Genomic DNA, 25,056 nt, shown 5'->3' with positions numbered 1-25,056 from the left:
TTCCACTGGGCCCTCAGTAACAGCGATAGCCTATGCAGAGCGGCTGTCGTACGCGCGAATTAAAAACAAAAAACGTAACATTAATTTTACTTCAACTATTTTTCTTTATTCGTGTCGAAGCCATTGCAACGGACGAAGCCCCACAATTATACAAATGTAGACAATTACGTTTAATATGGCACCCACGTGTGCGATTATTAGGATGGTCCGTGAATGTTTACTGCGGTGTGGTGGGGGCGAAGCGCACGCGTTTTCTGCACGCGTAAGCCAACAGCGGACTATCCTTGCAGCTGGGGTTAATGTGTCTCTCGCAACTGCAATCATTAATGCGGCCGGCCGCATTCCCCCGTGCTGTTTTTGGTCGTGGTTTTTACTACCTGGGTCAGAGGTCGTACGTTGCGAGCAGCACATCATCATCACCATAGGGCCGCTCTGGTTCCTTCGTCAAAATGAGGCGTTAGCGCGACGCCGTGCGATGCAAAAATTCAAAACGAGAGCCGTCACCGACTGAACCGACGGGACAGACAAACGTGAATTGGTTTTGGAGTGTAGATACAATGATGCCATATTTGTTCAGAGTTTGGACAGGACGTCACAAGATTTACATTGCTGGGAAAATCCTCGGTGACTGCGGAGATTGGTTTTCGTTCGTCCGTCTCGTGAATGTGTAACGCGCACAAACTGAACTTCAAGCAAGGGCTTTCCGAGGCTCTCATGAGAATAAATTAACGAGAGAGCGAGAGAAGTGTTTAGATTTTGACCGAGTGACAATGCCGATGCGGATGTGCGGTGCAGTCAGGGATGAGAGAGGGGAGGGAATTGCCAGACGACAGGGGACGCGACAGAGAAACGACGTTCACCGTGTCTGGTTTGAATGACGATGGGCTTGATGAGGACGAGGAGGAGGAGGAGACAAGCCGAGGCAAATCGGAGATTGCGAGATGGAACATACGAAGATGACACAACCCCAACTCTGAGGAGGCAGACACAAAGTCTCTTATTATCAAAGCAAGACCGTGCGCCTCTACAGACTGCAATATTTGAACAAAAAGGCAAGCCTCGGGAAGAAAAAAAAACACAGAGAAAGCAAACACCGTCTGTGTTTCACGGGTCGTGACAACGCATTCGACGGCCGCCAGAGGACGAATCGTTCACTTCCCACTACCAGGGGTATATGGGGGAAGTTGCCGCGGTGGTGCAATGTTTATCGCACCGCCGGGCTTGCCAACCCACAGGTCACCGGTGCGATTCGATCTCCCTGCAATGGCAAAGCTGGACCAACGTTGCGCAAGGTTCCCGAATCGCCATCCTCTTCGCGCGACGCCGCGGGACCGGCCCTCGCTCACGAGAGGCGGGCGGATAGGGCATGGGGGGGGGGGGGAAACGCGCCGTCGCGCACTCGACGCCTGAGCTCTCGCACCGAGACGCTCGCGCAGAACGGTGGCAGAGTCACACACCACGTATGTAATGGGGTTTCACGTCGCGCAAGCGGCCACCGGTAGCCGCTACCTTCCACCGCAAGGCCTGGAGTTCTTCTCGTGGCGAGACGATCGATCGATTGCGTGCAACCATTTGATGTTTTATCTTACGTTACGCACACAGCGTTTGGCCTCCGTCACGCCTGAAATTCAAAGCAGCGCGCGCGCCTGGCAAGCCGCGGTCAAAAACGATTGGTGATGATGATGACTGGTGACGATTATGATGATGATAATGATTTCATCACAACCATTAAATCGTGCGACTCAAGACGCGCGTGGAAACCGACCGTTCGTTGAAGCAAAGGTACACGCTTTTAAAATGCAGTGTTGCAGTACAGCAAGTGGGTTTCCGTCAGGCTGTCCCTGCGTAGAGAATCGGTGTTAACGCACTCTCTCTTGGGTCGCCTTTGCAAAAGAGGCGATGACGTTTGGTGAATCTCAACGGGTTTAAGTTCATCTCCTGGCTAAGTGAACACCACTGCTTAAAATGATACAAAAAAAGTATATTCATACAGTTTTTAAATATATTTTTTAATGTTCAATAAATCAATGGAATTGAAGCACTAATCGAGAGACTGGTCACTTATTTCTTGAGTCGATGGCTGCAGCTACAGCTGCCACCCAGAACATTAATAAGAACACCACCACCACCATAACTAAATCCGCTGTTGGATGAAAGCCTCCAATTGCCGCGTCGGTCATAAGCACTTGTTGACCTCACCCACATGGGGGGGAGGTGAAGGTTGTTGAAGTGAGGGGAGGGGAGCAAGTGCAGCTTCGGACCAGTTCGGACATCACTCGGCCAATGACGTTAGCCGTGGCCTGAGAATTGAAACCACATTACCAGACACGCAGCACAGTGCACCAAACTGCTGGGTCACCACATGCCCCCCCCCCCGCCGTCACTTACCCCCCCCCTCCACCAGCTTCTCCGCCGGGAACATTTATTCATCATTAATGTCGACAGCGTCGCGCTTTGATCCGGCACACACTCCCGTGTCGCCGCAGCAACAGCCGTGGCCCGCATTGATCGCGGCAGCGCGCGCGGAAAATAAATTACCGCCGAGGCTGCAGCCGCCGTCCGTCGCGTGTAAACCACTTTGGAGCGAGGTCAACTTCACCCCCCCACCCTCCCCTTGCCACGAGAGACGGCCGTTTGAGGGCACCTGCGTTGCTACCCCGTGTCAGAGAGCGCCGCGCGTGGCGCAGGGGCAAGCAGAACGGAAGCTTCTTGCGGCCTTTCCGAGGGCGGGGGGGGGGGGTGCCCGCTGCCCGTGCGGACCTGGCAGAAAGAAGGCGCAGTGATGGCGGCACGACGTGGCTTTCCAAAGGTATTGGCCGCCGCGGCGACCTCTTGACCCTGGAGCTATCGTTGGCGGTTTCTCATTGTTGGTAAAAAAAAAAGGGCGCATTTTTTTCACCCGTGGCGCTGCTTCGCCGACCGCGGCGGTAACGCAGGAAGGGGTTCGCGTTCCCCTGGGCCGGATGCGCCAGGAGTTCGTGACGCGGCGACCCACAAAACAGATTTTGTGGACGGCAGCAAAGGTGAAGACGCAGTCGTTTCTAGTTCCACCTGAACATTGCCGGACGACGACAGGGAAAATATATGTGAAGATGTGAAGTGCGCGCATTTTTTTTTGTCCAAGCAAGCTTTAAATCAATGTCGATCATTAATCTGATCAAAGAAATTAATAAGCGTAGGCATTGACGTGTGCGTGTCTCTCAGAGTGATTTATGGAGGCCCCACATTTTATTTTTATATAAATACTTGACTACAAAGGTCCGTCTAAATTCCTGCTCGTCAATTTGTCCGTCTGTCTGCCCGCGTGCCTGTGTGTGTGCGTGTGTGTGCGTGCCTGTGTGCGCGTGCCTGTGTGCGCGCGCCTGTGTGTGCGCGCGCCTGTGTGTGCGCGTGCCTGTGTGTGCGTGCCTGCGTGAGCGTGCCTGTGTGCGCGCCTGTGTCCGCGCGCCTGTGTGAGCGTGCCTGTGTGTGCGTGCCTGTGTGTGCGTGGCCTGTGTGTGCGTGGCCTGTGTGCGTGCCTGTGTGTGCGTGCCTGTGTGTGCGTGCCTGTGTGTGCGTGCCTCTGTGTGTGCGTGCCTGTGTGAGCGTGCCTGTGTGTGCGCGTGCCTGTGTGCGTGCCTGTGTGCGTGCCTGTGTGTGCGTGCCTGTGTGTGCGTGGCCTGTGTGCGTGCCTGTGTGCGCGTGCCTGTGTGCGCGCCTGTGTGTGCATCCACGGCTCTCTGCCTGCCTGCATGTTTGTTTACACAATGCAACGCGCGATGCGTATTCACACTGCGGTGACTAAAGTGGAAGGCCGGACGAGAGAAAATGCAAGGTGTCTTGAGTCTGGATTTGAACGGGGGGCTGGGCGCCAACAGCGCGGACGGCTTGCGAGAGAGAGCCGTTCCGCACTGTTACGTAGCCAACCTTGCTAATCAGAGGTGCGGGGATTGAAAATATAATTAGCTACCTCCCACCTAAGTGAGAGTATGACCTTGGGGGGTGGGGTTTAGTTACTGGATAGGAGAGAGCGTGGAGGAGGGGGGAGGAGAGTGAGATGAGAGGGGAGAGTTAGGCAGACAGGGGAGATTCCAGGGAGGGGGGGGCTGGGATCTTGAAGATGGTGAGTGCGATTCTGGGGGCTTGCAGAGCGATCGGTATACCGGGCTGATGTGGTCTCATTCATGGGTGCGGATGAGAAGCCTTGCAGCTGTGCTTTCGACCGTATGCAGATGAGGGAATTGGGGGAGGCTGCAGAGGACAGCGTTGCAACAGTCTAGTTGAGATGCATTGACTCTCGATGACTCGTAACATTCTTTTTTAGGCCCCTTGCCTCGGCGCGGCGCGAGAATAATTTGTTTGGCACATTGCAACGCCGGGGGTGTTTCAAAATTAGATACACGCCGGCTTATTTTTTATTTTATTTTTGGAAGCAGCATCTTGTTGCCTGAGAATGTTTTGATCGCTCCGAGTGATTTGTGCCAAAGTATTTTGGTGCAGCCGAGCGTGCATTTTTTCTGTCTACAAGCCTGCCTGTTTTTGCCCGTCTGTCTCCACGTCTGCCTGTCTGTCTGTCTCCACGTCTGCTTGTCTGTCTCTACATCTGCCTGTCTGTCTGTCTCCACGTCTGCCTGTCTGTCTGTCTCCACGTCTGCCTGTCTGTCTGTCTCCACGTCTGCCTGTCTGCCTGTCTCCACGTCTGCCTGTCTGTCTACCCGTCAACCAGCCCTATCCGTCCTCCCGTCAACCTGTCCACCACACTGCCCTGCAAAAGCAGAATCTCAACTCGGCCGGAGACCTCAAGAGACTTGTTGAAAATGTAGGCGCAGAGGGGCCCTTCGAGCCGCACAGCTGATTTCCACGCTGTGTGGTCCGCTAATCAAGGCTGCTCCATGTACCCACGAGCAGCCGGAAAGAACCGTGAGCCAGCGAGAGGAAATAATCAATCACGGCCATCGGTGGGGGGGGAGCCGCAGACTCAGAAGTATTAATTCCAAGCACGCCGCTTTCACGGCTCCTGGCAAAAAAAACTTTTTTTTTAATCGCACGAGGAAAAAAAATCCAGCAGGCGCTGGCACGCGCGGAGAGTGGCATGAGTGGATCTTATAATCACGCACTCTCTCTGCTCCATTTGAGAATCGCCACTCACCAACACCCACCCCCACCCCGACTCGCTGCGGCAATTCGATGAATCGTCGCGATCCTCGCGGTCGTTTAACACCCGCGAACTGATTATTTTCTGTCCCCGCGTGCACCGTACGTACGTGCGTCCGTGCGCGTGCGTGCTGAACTTCTTTCGCACCATATGTAGCCAGCCGTGTTCATCAGAGGCACCGATGGTCTCATCGGTGTCGTTTGTTTTCAGACCCTTACAAACCAAACGTTTGGGTGAGCCTGGCTTTGAACGAGACGACAATTTGTCGTCGGCTCGTTTTGTCACCGTGTCCCCTTTGCGAGCGTCTCGCGTGCTTCCCCGTCGTCCGTTCGGCCTCGTTCCTCAACGTCAGCCTTAAAACACGCGCTACAAATCAACGCATTCACGCGCGACGTGTGTACGCATCAGATAGGCCCTGCGGGTAAATCGCGATGATCAGATGCACCCTGCAGGTAAATTGCAATGATCAGATGCACTCTGCAGGTAAATTGCAATGAACAATACCAACATCATCGCCGTCGTCGTCATCAGCAGCTGCTGAACAAAGGCCCTCCCCCCACGCGCCATCACCAACGCTCCATAGCTCTCCCGAACCCAGCGATCCGGGACCCTGCGTGCGACACCCCCCTGCTTCTCTCTCTCTCTCATTCCATCGCTCAACCTCTGCAGCGGATGTCCTCCGGGCGCGTACCCCCCTCCCTCTCTTGGGCCGTCAGAATAAGAGGCAGATATATCTGTATGTTCCTCCACTCCCTGCGCTTGTGATCGCGCCCTGGGTGGGCAGCGGCCACGGAGCCATGCTGCGCGTAACCCGGACTTTTTCGTTCGCGGCATTTCTAGCCTCCCCCGCCGCCACCCCCCACCTTTTTTTGTTCTGTGTACCGGGCACACGTCGAGTTGAAATAAAAACTAAAAAAAAAGAAATCTCGTGTATTTTTACGCACGCCATTTTTTTTTATCTGCGCAGCTCCCCCACCCCCGTCGCCACACGCGCCGCATTTTAATAACTAAATAAATTAAACAGCCCTGCTGCCACGCTCGTTAAAGAGACGCGCGCCCTCCCCCCTCCCCAGTGGCGGCGGCTCGTGGCATGGCCAAGCAGGGCCAGGAGAATCGCGGTGGGGGAACAAACGAGGGGGAACGAAAAAGGGGGAACAAACGTGCCCCCACCGACAGAGGCCTTCGCGTCGTCGGCTCGCCGAGCGTTGCGAATGTCTAACACCGACCACCGCCGCTGATGGGCCCCAAGCTTTGTCTCTATGACCGGTAGATCGGCCCAACCCTCTCCCCGACGTATCGCACCAGGTACTCGCTTGAGACCGAGTCGATCGAGGGGAGGCCCCAGGACGGATTCGGATAGAATCGTCACCGGGTGTTGGCCGCGAGAGGGAATCCAACTCGGGTCGCCGGGTCCGTAGCGCAGCGACGCACCAAACTCACGCTAAGACGAACACCTACAAAAACGCGTCATTAAAATAGAGGAGGGGAAAAAGAAAATAAAGGTGCATCTTATTAATGGGAGAATACGGCACAAATTCACAGCGCCAGATTTGCACCCGCCGGGCACCGCGGCACCAAAAAACGAGAGCGGAATTCTGGGAGCGCGCCCAAAATGTCATGGCAACCCCGACGATCCGCTGGCACCCGAACGTCGCGAGAACAGACGGGGGAGGCGTGAGGGCACAACGATTCGGAGGCGAAGCGCACAAGCAGTGGGCGGTTGGAATCGGGCCGTAAATAAAACAATGCCCCTCCCGCTCCGCGGTGCAAATAGCATCGAGGCGGTGCCGGCCGTGGCGAGATGTCTCTCGCGTGGCTGCCTGCTAGCTGCTGCTGCTGCGTCTCCCGCTCGCTCTCCGCCGCCCCCGCAGCGCGTTCCTGCCCGGCGCGCTCGGTTCGTTTGGTCGTTTAATTGCTTCCCCGTGCCAGAGCGGCGAGTCAAGTCGGCCCACCTGCGACCCGCAGTCGCCGGCTGCCGAAGTCGGCCTCGGACATCCGTTTGGCGTCGCCCCCCGCCCCCGTCCCAGGCCTCCAGCGAAGCCTTCCCGCCTCTCCCCACCTGCCGAAGCGGCCGCTGGGGGGCTATTTCGGTCGAAAAGCGCCGGCGCCGGCAACGTGGGTACAGCTCCGCTAAAAGTGGACAATGCCCACGGAGAGGGAGTTGAGCGAAAGGTTAAAAAGTGTTGCGGAGAGAGAGAAGCATCCCTTGGAATTACAATGAGAAGAGGCAACGGTGGGGGGGGGGGGGCGTGGATTATTTGAATACCAACGCAGCTTTAACGGACGGCATTTTGACTGTCAAGAAAAAAGTGCGCTTGGGCAGGACACGCCGCTCTCAATGGGATGATTGCCGGTGGTCAAGACTAACAATGGAGTGATGGGCCAAGGTAGGCAAGACGCCCACCAAGAGCGGACCGGGGCCACCACGCGCGGGGAGACGGAGCGATGAAATCGGCTCGTGCGCACGGTGCCAGACGGATCATCGCATCGCAAGACCGTGAGGGGAGAGGGGGGGGGGGCCTTCAAACAGCCAGCTGGCCCGTTGTTGATCAGTAACGGCGATTACGTCCGCGTCACTTAGGATTCGTACGTGCATCGAACCGTGCGAGTTCCAAATTAACGTTGTCATTTCATGGCTCTTCATACCGTTAAGCAAATCAGACCACTCCAAACCACCACCACCGTCGCCACAACGGTACAGATATTACCCGAACAGCAAGGGCGCGACGGACATAGATAAATCCCTAATGGATTCGTGAACCATACCGCGACCCCCGCATTTTAACGATCCTTCGGAACGCGCCGGGGTGCGGGGTTGGGGGGGGGGGCGGGGGTAAAAAAAAAAAAAATCACTGCACATGCAATTATTCATTTAGCAACGCGCGATAATTCATCGTCCGGCCGGAAAGGTCACTGACGCCGAGTCGCAGCCGGAGGAGTCGAATGCGTCGGAGGCTCAAGCTCCCTAAACCGCAACGGCGCTTACGTCAACGGACGCATCTTCGTAAATCCCGGCCGCTCCCACTTGACATTTTCTGCGCTGCCACTGGCACCCACCCCCCTGCCGCCCCCCACCACTCTCTCTCTCTCTCCATCTCGGAGCGTCACACACGACTCTTTTTGATGAACGGCGCAAACCAAAATAATAACAAGAATGATAATAAAGTGGGGGGGGGGCATTCATCAAGGCCTCCCACCCCCCCTCCCCTGGTTGCCTCGACTGAATCACCTGTTATGAGCATTCCTTCACCTACACACAGGCCCGCATTGTTCGCGAGCCGACGCAGAACAAAACAAAGAGGCGTTTTTTACAACCACGAGCCACATGCCCCCGCACAGCCTCCGAGCGAACTTTCATTACTCCGATAACCTATTAAAAGCCACCAGCGCAAAAAGGCCAAAAGGCCCGAGTGCCATTTATTTAGAAGTGCTTGTCGCGTTCAGTTTGTCGTCCCTTCCCGCGCACCTCCGATTAGCACGGCTTGGCTCCACACGGAGCGACAGAAGTTCAACGTACGTACTGTACGCACCGTATTAAGCCGTGTGTAGCATAGACGGGGGAAAGGATCTAGGTAAAAATACATCGAGTGCAGCAGTGACGCTGGATAAGCGAAAGTTGGATATTTCTAGATTTGAAGCTTTCGTGACTGCAAGGATTCATACTCTTAGGTTTTTTCGGTAAAGTCACGTAGGTAAAAAAATATAAATAATAGAAATAATAATAGAAATAAAATAGACGTTTCCGGCGCAAAAAAGCTCTTTTGCCCACTTCAGCAATTGTTTCTTGCTGTGGTTGTCCCACCTGATGACGGACACTTGTGTTGCGCCCGAAACGTCGTGATTTATTATTTAATTTCTATTATTATTTCTGTTATTTAAGTATTTATTTCCCCCTACGTGACTTAACCGAAAAAAACCTAAGAGTATGAAAGTTGGATATTTGCTCGGCCCCAACGTCGCGAATCACCCGACGGAAAAGACAGCCGAGGACGGCAACGGCGGTCAGCAAGACGACGACACTTAAGATCATTTCCACGGCGTTCTGCCGGAAGATGAGCGCAAGGGCTTGGGCGATCAGCATCGCGTTCAGGGGTTGACCTTGAGGTCAACAAAATGCGCGCCGCTTTCAGTGCGGGAATTTAACAGCGGCTTGTGAGAGAGAGAGAGCACGCGACTGATCGCCTGCCGCAGGTATGTGGACTTTCCGTTGCCAGCTCAGGGCCGCCCAAAACGAGATAAGCCGCTCAACGCGGAAAACCCTTTGACCCGTTTTGTTATTGCGCGGTGTTCTGTGGCACTGCTGCGGAACGCACCAGCTGTCTCTCCCCACAGCCGGATGCTTGGTGGTAAAAACAGCCGTCAATAGCGAGCGATTGTACCTTGACATCGCGGACACTGCTGCCCTTTCTCAACGCGAGAGAGAGAGAAATTGCAGTGCAGCAGTCTCAAACAAAGCCCGACTCGACACCTCTGCTCACCTTCGGCTCAAAGTATAAAAGGACGTTTCGGTTCGAGCTGCCTCTTTGCCAATCCACTGCGCCACCGTCGGCCGTGGGGGGAGCTTTGCGCAACCGTACTTCACCACGCTGAGCAGGGGGACGGTTGGCGAAGGACCGGTTTGGAGATCGATCAACCACCGAATCGAGTTCGTGTCGCGGGGGTTTGCAGCACAGTGTGCGAACCACCGCACCACCACTCCCAATTTTGAACAGATTTTCACACATGCAGTGGTGGTCCCTTCCCCCCCCTCCCCTCCAGTCGAGCGGCTGAAATTCCACATTCCTGTTACGGGGACCAGTTGCTCTACAGGACAGCCACCGTTGACGATTTACACCGAGCCTGTACTCATCGACATAGGGGAGATGGGATATTTTTTTGTTTTATCCTTATTTGAACGATGCTGTTTTTTTCCTCCAGCAGTCTCACCTCAGTTGCCGTCTGCACAGGAAGAGCCTCGTGCACCCGAGGAATTGCTCCTTGAGTTCAAAGTGGCATGATTGACAATGCTAACAAAACATCAATAGGAGAATTACTGATGACGATGACGAAGGTGCAATCATTCAACCAAGCAATCACTCATTACAGTTTTTTTTTCTTGTCCACTCTTCAGGTCAGGCAATGACCTCTCGAAAAAAAGTGCATTTTGGGAAGCATAAAAAAAAAATGTAAAAGTCTGGAGCATCGCTCATCTTAATGGACGATGATCACGATCGTGCTATCACAGGATCGTGTTTTTATTTTAAAATATTTTTTTTATTCTTCTTCATGGCGCTTGCTCCCGATCGTATCTCACTCCCGGCACGTTGTCTCCTCCAGCTCACAAAGCTTACCTTTCGTTGCATGGAAGGTTACTCGTACTCGCCTTCATGTATGTCCACTGTATGGTAATAATAATGATCTCTATTTTATAAAGCAAGTTTCATCTTGGAATATCTCAAAAAGCTGTACATACAAAATAAAACCACACTGACATATAGATAATCTAAGTTACACAGAAAGCTGATAATAACAATATCAATGAATACTCCGGAAATTCAAATAAAATGAAGAACTGTGATAACAGCGAACAACAATACGAATTGCAGAGTAATCCAATCAGTCAACAAAATTGTGTTTTTAAATCCTTTATATTAAGTTCACTTGCTTGCTTGCTTAGGACCGTGCAAATCTTTCGGTCGTTTTTTAACCCACTTCCCGTGATCCAATCGAGCTGACATTTTGCACACAGACTCGTTGTGCGTGACAATGCATGTTGGTGAAAAAAAATTCCAAAATTTTACACTTTTTAGGACAAAAATATTATATTTAATTACCAATTGCTTAATGCTGCCATGCAATCATCTGATCCATAGGTAGCAGCCATCTCAAGCCAGAAGACGAGAGGACTCTAGCCACCACGCATATAAAGGATTTATAGTGAAAAACTTAGTTTTTACGGGTTATACTTGTTTTTAATCTTAAGTTAAAGGGAAAGCCTGCAGTGCAAATAGCTGAGCTTTAAGACGGTGATTTGAAAAGTGACAAAGACTCAGAATCCCTAATAAACCAAGGAGGTGGATTCCACAATCGCGAAGTCCTGGCTGCGGAAGGCTTCGTGTTGAAAATCTTTCGCGCCGCACGTAACCAACCGTGCTATGCGGATATGCGGGGGAGAAGGATGCCAAACTAAAAACACTCCGCATGGGCCGTCTGGAATTCTCTTCCACTTCAACCCCCGTCCATGCAGTTGAGACCCTTGCATTGCGGTTCGAGCCGGGACCTAACAAACTCGTTTGTTTTTCTGCGCATTTGGCTAAAAAGTTTTTTTTTTTTACGCGTTACACTTACGTTTCTACTGTCGTCCCTTTGTTTTGAGCAAATTGTTTGAACGCTTTTAACGCTTCCTGTGTGGCTGCATTTGCAGCGACGACGACGTCGTCGATGTCGTCAGCGTGGACGTCATCATCTTTGACGTCATTGGCGGCTCCTCATTAGTAGGACTGCTATAATCACGCAGCTGGACATCTCGAAGAGAGCCGCACAATTTGCAAGCCGAGTACATATCGAGATTAGCGCTGGATACTGAACAGCCGTTATCGGATGCCATTAGCATGAATGACGCTATATAAAATTAAAGTAGTATCATTATCTTCTCAGCAGTGAGCAGTGCACCACACCGTGACCTGACCAAGAGTTGAGATCGCGTCCTTCCGATTATTATTGCCAGTCGAGCAACCTAAACCACTGAGCCGCCCCTCCAGATGACGAAACGTGCATACTTGTTGTGTGGGTGTCGCTGAAACTCTAGGAATGCTGTAGTGACAAGGGCGTGTGATAAATTAAAGTTATGATGGCGGATAATGGCAATGACGACGACGATGGTACGACATTCTTAATGGCGTCGACTGCATTAAGGGTTCTGGGGCGTGGCGGTGTGATATGGGGATTGCGTAAACCAAAGGCTTGCGCAGTGGTGGTGTGGTGGTGGGGAGCGGTGGCGCAGCGGTTAACGCGCTGCGCTACGAACCCGGCGACCCGAGGTTCAATTCCCACTCGGGGCTAAGACCAGCGACTATTATCTGTACCGGTCCTGGGCCTCCCCTAGCTCGACTCGGCCTTAAAGAGTACCCGGTGCGGTGTGTAAACATCGCCACAGGGGAGACAAAGGCGGCCGGGCGTGGCGCTGGCTGGCCACCCACCCCCTCGTGTGACGTGCCGGCGTTCATGGGTGCAACTCGCTAACAGCCACTTGCCCCCAGCAGTCTGTTGTGTCAAAATATCGAACCGTGTCACCGCCGCCACACGCAACCTGGGTCACATTCGTGGCCACGCAACATGAAAAGGCATCTTGCTGTCCGTAAACAGACACTCCCCGCACGCACACACTTCTATCAATACGGCCGGGTGGCTCAAGGACAGAGCGAACGGCACGCAACTTGGAAGGCCGCCAGTTCACATCCTGGTTGTGGTTATTTGCCTCGGCCCATCATCCCTCCGGGTGTCGATATCAACAGAGCGGTTTGTCCTGTGGATCGATTATCCCCTGCCACAGTAACGTGGAATGTCCACCACTGGCTCGGAGCCGTACATAGGAGATGAGCACTGCCTCTCTACTGGAGATCTGTGAAAAAGAGCTTGATAGTTCATCGGATTCCGCCAGTATAAAGGAATATTCTGACTCTCTTAATTCAGATTTCAACGCTCGTTTAATTTGACCACCGCCTGAAATCTGGGTCACATTACTGGGTCGCGCGTAACAAATGAATACAGGGTAAATGTAAATTGAAACTGTACGCACATCTCTATAAGCTGGTTAGACCACCCTTTGGCAAAGGGGAGATGGGGTCATGATACTAAATAAAGTCCACGAAAATAGCGTCGCCTATTTTGGCTAAACAACGTAATTATCACCGGTCACTTTTTTTTAAATATTTAACTTTCTGACAATATATTGACGAACTAACCGAAGCAATGAATGCTGTTCAACACCAACAGCGGTTGCCCATTGAGAATTGGTGCTTGACTAAACGCTCTACGGATGGAGTAATTGACAGCATGGCTGTTCTACTGCATGTCGTTTTCTCGTAGCGGAGTTAAATATTTTCCGCTCGCTCCTGACAGCGCGCGCGTTCCAGGCGTTTCAGTATGTAAAGCTGCAAATGATTAGAAGGCACGTGGCTGGGCTTAGAGGTTGAGTGACCGGCGGTTGAAAACTTTTCACGTAAATCTCTCTTCGTTCATGGACGTACAGATAAAGCGCAAAAAAACCCCCCGATACAATCACATGTGCAGTTCAATTAAGCAGACATGGGAAACCGACTGTGCGATAATCGTCACATCGCTAAAATTCGTATCGTGCCGTGTAGTGTCGTGATATTTAATCAGGGCGACCGTTATTATTTCTTAGACGTGCATACGAAAATATCTTCAGGAACTGAATGCTAACGCCGAGGTCTGCTCGCCACGAGGGAGCTTCGGGAAAATTTTTTGCGTAGTTTTGCTATTTTTCTTCCATTGAAGGAACGCAAACGACAACGGTTAACTATACGGTCCATACCATTGGAACCTCATTTGCCAGTAAAAATATGATAATTAGTTTTTTTTACCCTTCTATCTGGCAACAAAACTGACACCTTTTTTACAAGGTGTAAATGCTTCCCCCGAGCTCTCATACTCTGATGGTGCATTGTCTTTGAGTTGTGCGCCTTTTGGCGTCATCTGGTCCAACCCATGTGAGACTAGGCTCTAAGGAAAGCTGTCTCTCGGGTGTGGACCAATCAACTTCAAGGACAGTGCACATTATCAGAGTTATGTTTATGTTTGCATTATGACTGCATGTATTGTGGTCTATGTAAACATGACTCCTTGTAAAAAAGGTGTCAGTTTTGTTGCCAGATAGAAGGGTAAAAAAAACAATTATCATTAACGGTCCATAGTTTGGAGTTGCATGGCCACAATCGCACCACTGCGGCATGTCTTCAATGTAACTCTGCGAGTCTCTGTACCTCCACGGGTTTCTGTGCATCTCCCGAGTCTCTGTGGGTTCACCGCGTGGTCCTCAGTGTGGGTTGAATGGCCGCGATCACACTTCTGTGGCTTGTGTCCTTTTTTGATTTCCCATTCGCGAGGGAGACACGCACGCCGGAGTGTCGGGCGTTCCGATGCAACGGACGGTTTTTCATCGAGGCGGTCGAGATATCGCGGCCATCCCAACCGGGTCAACTGAGCCAATCATTAAAAAAAAAAGGTACCTTGTGTGTTGCGTTGACACCAGCAATGTTGTTGTTGTGGAAGGTGACAGCCCCACCACCAGCACCACCACTGCCACCACCACCGCCAACAGCAGCAGGACCGGCCTTGACAGGTGCTCTCTGAACCACCGCACACATTCACCAACACAGCAACAACAACGTTCTTCACAAAGGAATCTCTGTCCGCGTTTTTGTTTAAAAAGGCACAGCAGGAGGCTTCGTTCGGACAGAAATTCTCGAGCTCGGCCGAGCCACCGCCAGCGAGGGGAGAAACACAATAGCGGAGGATGGGGGGGCTCGCGTCGATAACCGCGGCAACACTTCCGCCTCCATGGAAGTCTTCGTATCGTTTAACTTGAAGCCCTTGGCGTGTCAGGTTTTACACCTAACACGCCAGGTACAGTGTGTGCACAGTACTTGCAAAGAACCACTTAGTCAATCCGCGGGTGGACAAGGGCGTCCCCACGCCTATGCGGATCGCGAAGGTGACATGATCATTCTTCGCCGCTCGGTGCGGATTGGGAAAGGCCGGGGGGGGGGGGACTGCTGAGCAAGAGAGGTTTCGTTGTACTGCTTGCTGTTACGCACAGCGCCTACTTGCGCGCGCCCGTCGTAGCGTGCACCCATCCAGTCACTGTCCAGGCTAAAATCCCGCTTAGCTTCCCAAAGCCCGACACCGTCGGGGGAAGAGCGTTTCTGGTGATTTGGTCAGAGGAAAGCTGACGGGGCCACCTGACGGCCAAACATCTCCTCAAGCCACGTGACCTTGGGTGACCCCTGCTGCTGCACTGCCAGCGGTGCCCGAAAGACAAATAACGAAAAACGAAACCTCAACACAACCGTGATTAACACCGTGGCATAAAAATGCTAAAATTTCAAAATAGTCGACGACGTTTTCAGACAATGTAGCGTCGCATAACAGCGCGTCAAATCAATCACAAGAATAATAATAATAACATAGCATCATTTCAACCGGGCTGATACCCGCACACTCCTCCAACCAGCGTACAGAAAAAAAAGAATCCACACATTTTTTTTTTCAACAGTTGCTATTTCCGAGAGAGGAAAAATTGATTAAATATATATAAGATACATATATCTGTCACCGGGCCGTCGAAATGCAATAACCCGCTCTGGGAAAAACTCTAGGGGGGTTTTAGTCGTGACGAGATTTATTTTTTTTACTCCAAATTCACGCGGCGACCGTCCCTCTCTCCGTGACACGGCCAAGCCCACGTGGCCCAACTAAATAATGAAATAAAGAGGCACACAGCTGTCAAGGTGAACCTGCAGGGACTGGGTGTTGCCCCCCCCCCCTCCTTGAGAACGTGGGTCGCTATCGAGTATAAAGAATGTTCCAACGAGCGGGGCTTTGTGCAACCAAATATTATCCCCAATGTTTAAGACCAATGCAGGAGGATTTCTCCACAATTTCTCGCCGTCGCCTGATGATGATGGTTGTTGTTGTAATTGGCGGCGAAACGTCACAATAACTCGAATTGTAAATGTTGCAGTGGGTTTACTCTCCCAACACACCGGTTGTGCTTAAGTGTTAACGAATTGGAATGTTCTGTTACGTGACAAACCTTACTAATTAGCCGTGTCGGGTGGTGGCGGGTTTCACGCATTTGTATTTACGCGATTTAACCCAAAAAACTTTATTATGGAGAACTGAAGGAATGTTACATACATCTCTATTGTTGAATTGCCTTCAAGTGGCACTCACTTTATCAACCCGAGAAGAGTCGATGGCGATGATGGCCTGAATTGACACTGGAACGAAATGTGTAACGACACATCAATCAGCCGACTAAAATATTATTGTTTATGCTCAGAATGCCCGCATCAGAATGAATCGTGTGTGTGTGTAGAAAAATATGATTTACCAAGCACGCAAATGATACAGGAACGACGCGCCGAGGCTAATGGGAGCGAACCGAACGTCACAAACGAGAGCATTTTCGCACATGACGGCAGAAATTACACACGCGCCGAAAAATAGTAATGACTTTTGAAGATCAAATCGAGACCGTGAATAGTGACAAATCACCAGGGCACCGTGGCAGGATGGGGGAGCTCATTGTCTGGTGCCACTCGTCTGCACAGCACAGGGGACGTACGTGCTCTCGACTCTCGGCTTAACCCAAAAAATCCAGAGAAGCATTTTTCGATTTGAAGCTTTCTTGACTACATGGATTCATCTTCTTGGTTCTTTCGGTAAAGTCACGTAGAATGGAAATAATAAAATAATAAAAATAAAACATAATAAAATAATTCTCACGACGTTTCGGCAACAACGCAAGCAGCCGTCCTCAGGTGGAGAATTATGTTTTATTTTTATTACTGTATTATTTCCATTCTACGTGATTTTACCGAAAGAACCAAGAAGATGAATCCAGAGAAGCAGCCCGAGACGCGAAATTTAAGGCGACCCGGTATATATAAACACCCCAAAAAATTGATCCAAAACGGGAAAGGACGCCACTGTTCTGACAGCATTTCGTGTTTTTCCTGCAACAAATGGTGTCAAGTGACATCGGGTGAAGTCACTTTTGCGAGCGTGCAGACGCATCGTAAGTAACGTATAGAGAAAGGTAAACGATCGTAGTCAGAGAAAGATCCAGAATTGTTCGTGAATATCCAAAAATGTGAAACGTGTACGTGCATACAAAAAAACTCATCCCCGAGTAAAGGGGTAATTTCGATAATAAGCTCGCAAGATTAACTTACAGCCGATGTGAATGCCACCGGAATGGTGATCCCACCACCGCCAACACTGCCAACACTGCGCATGGCATTGCAAGTGCCCTCTGCTAAGCGAGAGAGTGAGCTATTTCACTTTTTGGACCCTGTTGACTCATAGGAACACAGCCACGCTGGGTCGCCGTGGGACATTCCGATAAGCGTCCAGTTGTTTACAGGTCATCTTTGTTGGGCTCTTGGAGTCCGTGGAGTTTCCACTCAACCCTGAAAATGATCACGTGTTGCAGCAGCGTGTCGTTATTGTTCGTGCTGTTATTACGATTGTCCACCCAAGGAGAGACCTCACCTCGCGTCTCAAGACTCTTTTTCCAGGCGAGTACTGCCTCGTTTTCGCAGGACAACGACGATGCTGCCTGGTGTGTCGCCAATTGAGTAATTTGCGGGGCGTAGATTTTTTTGATTGCGTTGGGATGTTGCGGCCAATACCAGTCACATTGTGTGTCACCACATATTTTTTTTTTGCAAAGGAAGGAGTCTGGAGAACCCAGAGGAAACCCATGCAGAACAGGGGAGAGAGAACATACAAACTGCAGACAGAAAGGCCCCTGGGAGTGGGGAATTAAACCAAGCGTTGCAAAACGAATTCTACCAACTTGCAGCTTCCATTAAAGGGAGCTCTTAGAGGATATTTCGCCTACTCTTCCACACTGGTAGGATGTGTTGGAAGAAGTGAGAGGTACCCAAACTTGACCCCCACAAAACACAACAAGTCCATCAACTACGACCTGTGGTCCACCCATTTAAAACTCCTGAGACGGGTCTGTGTGGTTGATAAATGTGCCCCGCTCTTTTAACTGCCGCACGCCAGGAGATGGAATCGAACTGGCCGCATCTGTATTGCACATCCAGCGTGCTAACCATTAACGCAACGGCAGTGATCAGCACAATGCGATGAACGCAGAGGTACAACTAGAGGTTGTTTGACGCTCTTTAGCAGCGTGTTTACGGTGATAAGGGCCCTGTGTGGTTTTATAGCGACTCAAGGTACAGAGAGACACACAAACACACAGTGTGTGTGTTGGATGGCGCTGGCAAAAACAGGGCTTAGAGTCGTATTTCGTGCAGCATTATGGAATTAATGTTTCATTACAATTCAGCGATGCATGCGCACGTCTGGTTTTCAATCGGGCTTGAAAATATAGGACCCAAAGATGACTAAAGAACCCACATGCTAACATAGATTCAATCGAATCATACAGGACCCATATGCACGAACGCAGGACCCATAGACTACCATAGAACCCCAAAACAACATAGGACCGATAGACTAACATAGGATTCACAGGTAAACACACGGTCAATAAACAGCTTTGCCCACGACCAAGAGTAACAGGTGACCCACAATTACATAACACCCAAACACTGACAATGGACTCTGGGACCAACACTGTGCCCAATTGCCTACACAGAGATCTCGGACTGCGGCAAATCAAGTGTGGTGTGATGCAGAGGTCGCAAACGGGTTTGATTCCTTAACCGTACCCGGCCGCACCAGGGTCGCAAATGGGTACCCGTACCCGGCCGGGTACGGGTACCCGTTCCCTACCCGTACCCTACTCGAAATGAGTGACAAACGGTGACTCACCAGTGACGCACGGCCTACCCGTTTGCGACCCTGGTGCGGCCGGGTACGGGTAGCCGGGTATCCGGTACCCGGTTGCGACCTCTGGTGTGATGTCTGAATGCGGTGCAGCGGCCGCACAACGCCATGGAGGATAAGCAGCTGAGATTTACAGTCACGATTGCCTATTGTCTCCAAGCGAAACAAGCTTATGGGGGGTGCACGAGCGCATTGCACGCCGTGGCTATATTGGCGCAACGCACACGGATCGCCTCCAGCGCTACAGATCACGGTGGCAAGTGCCGATTTGGCGAACGCCGATTGAGGCTGGCACAGCACGGGCAGAAATGCAACGTTGTGGGTTTCCTCCCTGACCCACCACTCAATCTCGCACAGCGGCTGTGTGGGTGCAAGCGCTGCTGAACGTACAGCAGCAGCAGCAACACACGTGGTGGCTATGATAGGTGGTGGCTATGATAGGTGGTGGCTATGATAGGTGGCGGTAAGCACTGCATCACCCCCCCCCCCTCTCTCTCTCTACCCCCATGCTCTCTCACAAAGACACTGATCCAGCCTCATGCCGTGTTGACTACAAAGACTGTTTGGGGCCAAGGAGTGATGTTAGCGAGCACCTATGGAGGCCGGAAGGGGGTTGGGGTTGGCCAATACCACGCCCGACCACCTTTGTCTCCCCAGTGGCGATGTTTTTACACACAGCACCAGGTACTCATCTTAAGGCTGGGTCAACCTAGGGGGTGGTCGGGACCGGTTCAGATAATCGTCACTGGTGGTGGCCGTGAGCCGGAATCGAACTCGGTTCGTAAGCGCAGTGCGCTAACCACTACGCCACCGCTCCCCACACACACACACAGGCCAACACCAATACACATGCCGTTCGCCACTAAGTGACTGTGACGTCACCACGGCGCCTGTGCCAGGCTAGGTGCACTTTGAGGCCACGTGAAGTGTCGAAGGCTCGGGACAGACCCAGCAGGTGCCATGGTTTGGCTGACTGAGATGACCGGTAGATGCACCACCACCAGCTGTACCCCCACTACTGTGACAACTTGCCACAAATTTATCCACCCGGCGTTCCCGCTCGTTGTTGTGAGCGTCGCTCCCTCCGCCCTCCGTTGTTGCTGGAGGGCGACTGCCTCCAACTGAGAAGCAGCAACAGCAGCAGCAGCGGTCCTTCACGAGCCTCCTCCATCGGCCAACACACACGCGTACCACGCAATGCTATTCCTGGCTAAACGACACAGACATCCCTTCCACAACGCGAAAACAGAGGCACACATTCACTGAAAACCACGTCGCAAGCTCTTGGACGATGACACACACAAACACATACACAGGCGTTGCCCACACATACTGACTCAGGGCTGACCCCCGTGCCAACAAAATCAGTGGTAGAACGAACAAACAAGAAGACCCCACCACCACCACCGGTGGTGGTGATCCATGTCAAATCGTGCGCTCGTGGCATTGCATGGAAGCGGCGTTGCGAACGGGCCCAACACATCTGAAAGGGTCGTGGGGGTCGTCCACCCTTAGGGTTGACTCGGCCTCAAATGTGTACCCGGTGCGGTGTGTCGTAAAACATCGCCACTGGGGAGACAAAGGCGGCCGGGGGATCTTTGTCTTTTTGACATCGTTGGCAAGAGCTCACAGATGACCACGTGCTGAACACGTCCACAGCCAATCCACTGCTGGATGAGTGTTTCTAGATTGAACGAGGACATCTCCTCCCGCCCCCGGATTGATCCTTTTTGAGGTCTCTAGACAAAAGCTGGGAGCGTAGACGGGGGAGCATAGAAGTGTAGTACAATACAGCAATGAGGTGTGTGTGTGTGTGTACTGCACTGCCTCTGATGTCGAACCCGATCGATTATCGGTTGATTTGGCAAGACGTTAGGGGATGATGATGATGATGTTAGCGGCAGAGCGATATTGTTTGCGGATAGAGCTGTAATAAAGAACAAAGGTTTGTGTGGTTTAAGGCGAAGGATAGCCTTCAAATGTGGAGATTGTGTTTAAGTTAAGGAGGGGTTAAGATGAATTTGGGGTTTAAGGATGACAGCTAAGAGGCTAGGTTGATGGTTTAGCGCTGGTCCTGATGATGTCGGGGTCGGTTTTAGACAAAGAGACTGGGTTGGGGGTTAGGGTGGCAGTAGGTTTAGCAGATGTGGGTTTGAGTTCGACAAAGACTTTGTTGTTGGGTTCAAGATTTAGGGTTTCAGTTATCACTCGGGAATAAGAGAGCATGCCAAGCTTTAAGTTATGACCTACGGTGTGTGGGTCCACAATGCATGTCTAGATTTGACGGGTGTGCTTCTATGCAAAGATCGGAGTATTTATGAATGAATGAATCAAGCTGTAGGTTAGACTTAACTTAGCCTTCGTAGCTGTACACACTTAGACGCACACATCTCTCACCTCTTTGCGATGCAGCAGCAACTGCAGTCCGATGTCTCTTGCAGTCAGCCGAGAAAAACACCAACACCACCAGATCACCGGCGGCGGATACCAATTTTTGTGTTTTTTTGCAAAACAAAAATAAAACCCACGCTGAATTCCACTATTTCATTAATGTAACAACGCACCCTTCACGTCACAAGACGCAAGGAGACGGCCCTACCCTACCCCCCCCGTCCCAAACACAAGATCATAACGACCTCATGGCATTACCACGAGCCGGTGTTACATGTATGTATGCATCTATACACACACACGTGTATTGTTCAGGCTCTCGCTCACATATTTACACCGTACAGGCCTTGCCCGAGACGACCGATGTGGAACGTGGTGGACGATCGCACACCTCTCTCTCTCTTCTAAAAGGCTTCTTCTAAAGTGTGAGCGGCTCCACAATTTCAACAAAACCAACAGCGTCCACACTGAGACCACCACCCCCACTGCACAACCACGTGGGGGGGCGGGACCGGGGGGCGTGAACGTTGAGATGACGTCACGCCGGAGGGGGAGGAGCGATCATTTATGCAAATTAGTTTGGGGAAAGGGGGCGGGGCTTGTGCCTTAAAAGGAGCTGCCCGGATGTGACGTCACGGCTATAAATATAAAGGCCGCCGCGCTGGGGGGTGTGATGTCACGCGGCCGTTAGCTGTGACGTCATCTGACGCGCGTGACGCAGGGGGGGAGCAAAACAGCGGCCATGTTGCCTAGGGACTAATCTGAATATTTAAAGTGGAGGAATCCGATGAGCTGTAAAGCTCTTATTCTTATTCTTCTTACTGATGTTCCAGTAGGGGCACGGGGTCAGAACGTTACAACAAGCAATACAAACAAAACACGACAGGAGTGCAAATTGTAGGAATTGTAAACAAATCGCTTTAAATATCTTATCTCCATATATTAAAAAAGGGAAATCTGTGATTATGTATCTGTTCAAAATGTTTAGCGTACTTCCCGACATGCAACAAACTTGAAATTTGCCATGTGGGTACTTTCCAGACTGTACACCATGCAAAAATTATAAAAATACACTTTTGAATTTTTTTGGGGGGGAAGGGGCTCAATAATGCATTTATTTTGCACAGCAAGTGAGCTGTGACGTCACATCTGTCACGTGACCCGCGCACGTGGAAGAGTAACGCATTGTAGTGTAGCAGGTAGCGCGCTGCGCTACGAACCCGGCGACCCGAGTTCGATTCCCGCTCACAGCCAACACCGGTGACGATTATTTGAACCGGTCCGGGGCCTCCCCTAGGTCGACTCAGCCTCAAACGAGTAACTGGTGTGGTGTGTGAACATCGCCACTGGGGAGACAAAGGCGGCCGGGCGTGGTGAATCCAAGTCCCGGGCGAAGCCGGGTAGTAAAGCTAGTATTGTATACAAATAAAACTAAACAGTTTTTTTTTATCTTACCAGGTAAAGGCCACTGAGCTATTAACTTATTTTTAAGAAGTTGGATAATATTATAGCCATTGCCGGAAACGTCGCCCATTATAAAATATATTTTTTAAATTTTAAGGCCACAGTTATTTAATATTGTTTGGGGAATGTTGGTAATCTTGTTATTTGTGCACCAGTACTGTGTTACGCCCGAAACGTCGTGATTTATTTTATTTCCTACCGACGTGACTTTACCGAAAGAACCAAAGAGTATGGATTCCCGCAGTCACGAAAGCTTCAAATCAACAAAGTACTGTATCACTAATTAATGGGTTTACTTACATGGAGCGAGACAAAAATCCAATTAAATTATCTATACTGGTGGAAATTCCACATTCCCATGACGTTACCAGTTTATCCACAACATGGCCACTGTTAAAACCACCGAAATATAATGCAGCAGGCAAGAATAAAACATTACGTGATATTTAAGTGGCAATTTTAATTTTAGTTCTGTTCAGCCCTTACAGAAGTCCCCACGTGTGACGTTTCAACAACATCATTAAAACACCCTGTATTTTGATAACTGAACGTTACCTTAGTTTAAACACGAATTTAAAACATACAAAAATAATTTGGTATCCTTGAACATTTCATTTACCAACTCAGAAACACTCATTCATGGAATTGGCCAAATATTTCATTGCAGGGCCCTCTTAGATAAAAAAAACATAAGCCTCGAAATTCGTCGCTTTTCCGGGCAAAATTGAGAGCATTCCAATTATTTTGGCTATTACAGAAATGTACCGGAAGACACAATGAAGATAAAACATGTCAAGGCCAGCCTTTGCCTAGCTCACAATCCATCAGCCATGATTCATCCACTGCTGAATTAAAGCCTCATCAAAGTCACCATCTCACGGCCCTGCGATGAAACAGAGTTAAACTTGATCAAATCCGAATGGTGCCTCCTTCCCAATAGTTATGTCAAAAAATGTTGGTACAAATATTCGTATAATTAAGCAATATACTTGGCGGCCTTTAATATACAGAGAACGAGAGCTATAGCGTAATATATGAGAGGCAAAATAATATTTTATGGTTACTCTATTCTGTGTCCCATTTTTCAGTTTTTAAAGTGTATTTAACATTGTGTTGTGCCAAATCCGAGTCACGCTCCAGATTCGCTCCTTCCACGCTGGCAACTATGTCCCCACTCAGTCACATCAATAGCCAAAAAATTCCTGTTTTGCCCAGCCAAGTAAAGCGACATGCGATAGAGGCACAATAAAATATTGATATGCTGTTATTACTACGTTTGGTTACCCAACAAGACCTCACCAGACTGTCATGCCACTTTTTCAGGATGGTATCGCTACGTTGGTTTTTTTGTTGGTTGTTGTGGCAGAAGAGCCGATCCTACTGCTTGTATAATCATCCCAATCGAGTAATATTCAGGTACTCTTTGTTTTTTTTGGTAAAGTCACGTAGGTAAAAAATAAAATAAAAATAAATTAAATCACGACGTTTGCACCGTCACAGCAAAATTACTGTATCAGTGACGGTGCCACCTGAAGACGGAAGCTTGTGTTGCCTCCGAAACGTCGTGATTTTTATTTTTATTTATTTTTTCACCTACGTGACTTTACCGAAAAAAAACAAAGAGTATGGACCCTTGCAGTCACGAAAACTTCAAATCTAGAATTAATATTCAGGTACATTCGGGTGCTTGGCCAATACCAGTTAATACAGTGAATTGGTTTTTTTCAGCTATGGGAAGAAACTAGAGAAAATTCCTGCAGAACAGTGGTAGAACATACAAACTCTGCAGAGAGTGGGGCCCGAGTTGGGAATAGAACCCAGGTCCATCTAGCCACGAGGTATAAATGGTACCACTGCAGCTCATTTGAGAACCGAGGTTAACTGTTGGTGAAAAGGGCACGGTTACATAATTTGTGTGGCTTTATTCCATCAAATCACATCACACGGCTTCTATTTCTGGAATGTGGCCAACCGTTTGATTAAAACAAACATAGGCATCACACAAACCATTTACTTTTTGGAGGAAAAAAAACGTTCATTATGAAATCAATACGTTCTCTAATCGCGCCCCTAAGACGAGTATTGGCCTGTGGTAATCTCTTTTTACAGGCGTTAAGCAGTTTCAAAACAGTGCCTATTACCCTGCTGTGATATATGGATCGGAAGCATTGAAACCGACAAAGGCAATGAAATTCAAGCTTTAGAGGTGAAACGGAAAGGTGAACACATAGATCGGGGAGAGAATGAACGTGTAGAGAAGTCAAGAATTCTTATCAACATGTGAGAGTTCATCAGCATTGGTTGAAGCTAGCCTGACTTGATGATTCGATAAATGTCAAAACTATTCCAGAGGTTGCTCGGATTGAACCAAAGCTGCTGATACGACGGGTTGTCTAAAACGTATTTGAATATTCAAAGCAGTGAGACATACTGTATACGCGAAGGAGGTTTTATATATAAGGAAAGCAGGTGGG

The 25,056-nt window shown here is 50.2% G+C and overlaps 1 protein-coding gene across 2 annotated transcripts in view; it reads right to left on the bottom strand.

Annotated features, from left to right (window-relative positions):
• The window catches only part of LOC133353776 (glycerophosphodiester phosphodiesterase domain-containing protein 5-like), a 71,231-nt gene that overhangs the window by 45,533 nt on the left and 642 nt on the right, over nt 1-25,056 (bottom strand). The window contains exons 1-2 of one of the 2 annotated variants that reach the window (XM_061570155.1): nt 21,125-21,614; nt 14,365-14,484 (exon numbers count right to left, since the gene is read on the bottom strand). The gene's annotated coding sequence lies outside the window, so the exon portion shown is untranslated. Of the gene's footprint in view, nt 1-14,364; nt 14,485-21,124; nt 21,615-25,056 lie in introns of those variants that run through there. The other variant, XM_061570156.1, reaches the window with a different exon arrangement.

This window comes from Lethenteron reissneri, chromosome 45 (assembly GCF_015708825.2).
Source record: "Lethenteron reissneri isolate LAM-NWPU_2019-01 chromosome 45, ASM1570882v1, whole genome shotgun sequence".
Classification (NCBI taxonomy): Eukaryota; Metazoa; Chordata; class Hyperoartia; order Petromyzontiformes; family Petromyzontidae; genus Lethenteron; species Lethenteron reissneri.
This window is presented reverse-complemented; position numbering and strand designations above follow the sequence as displayed.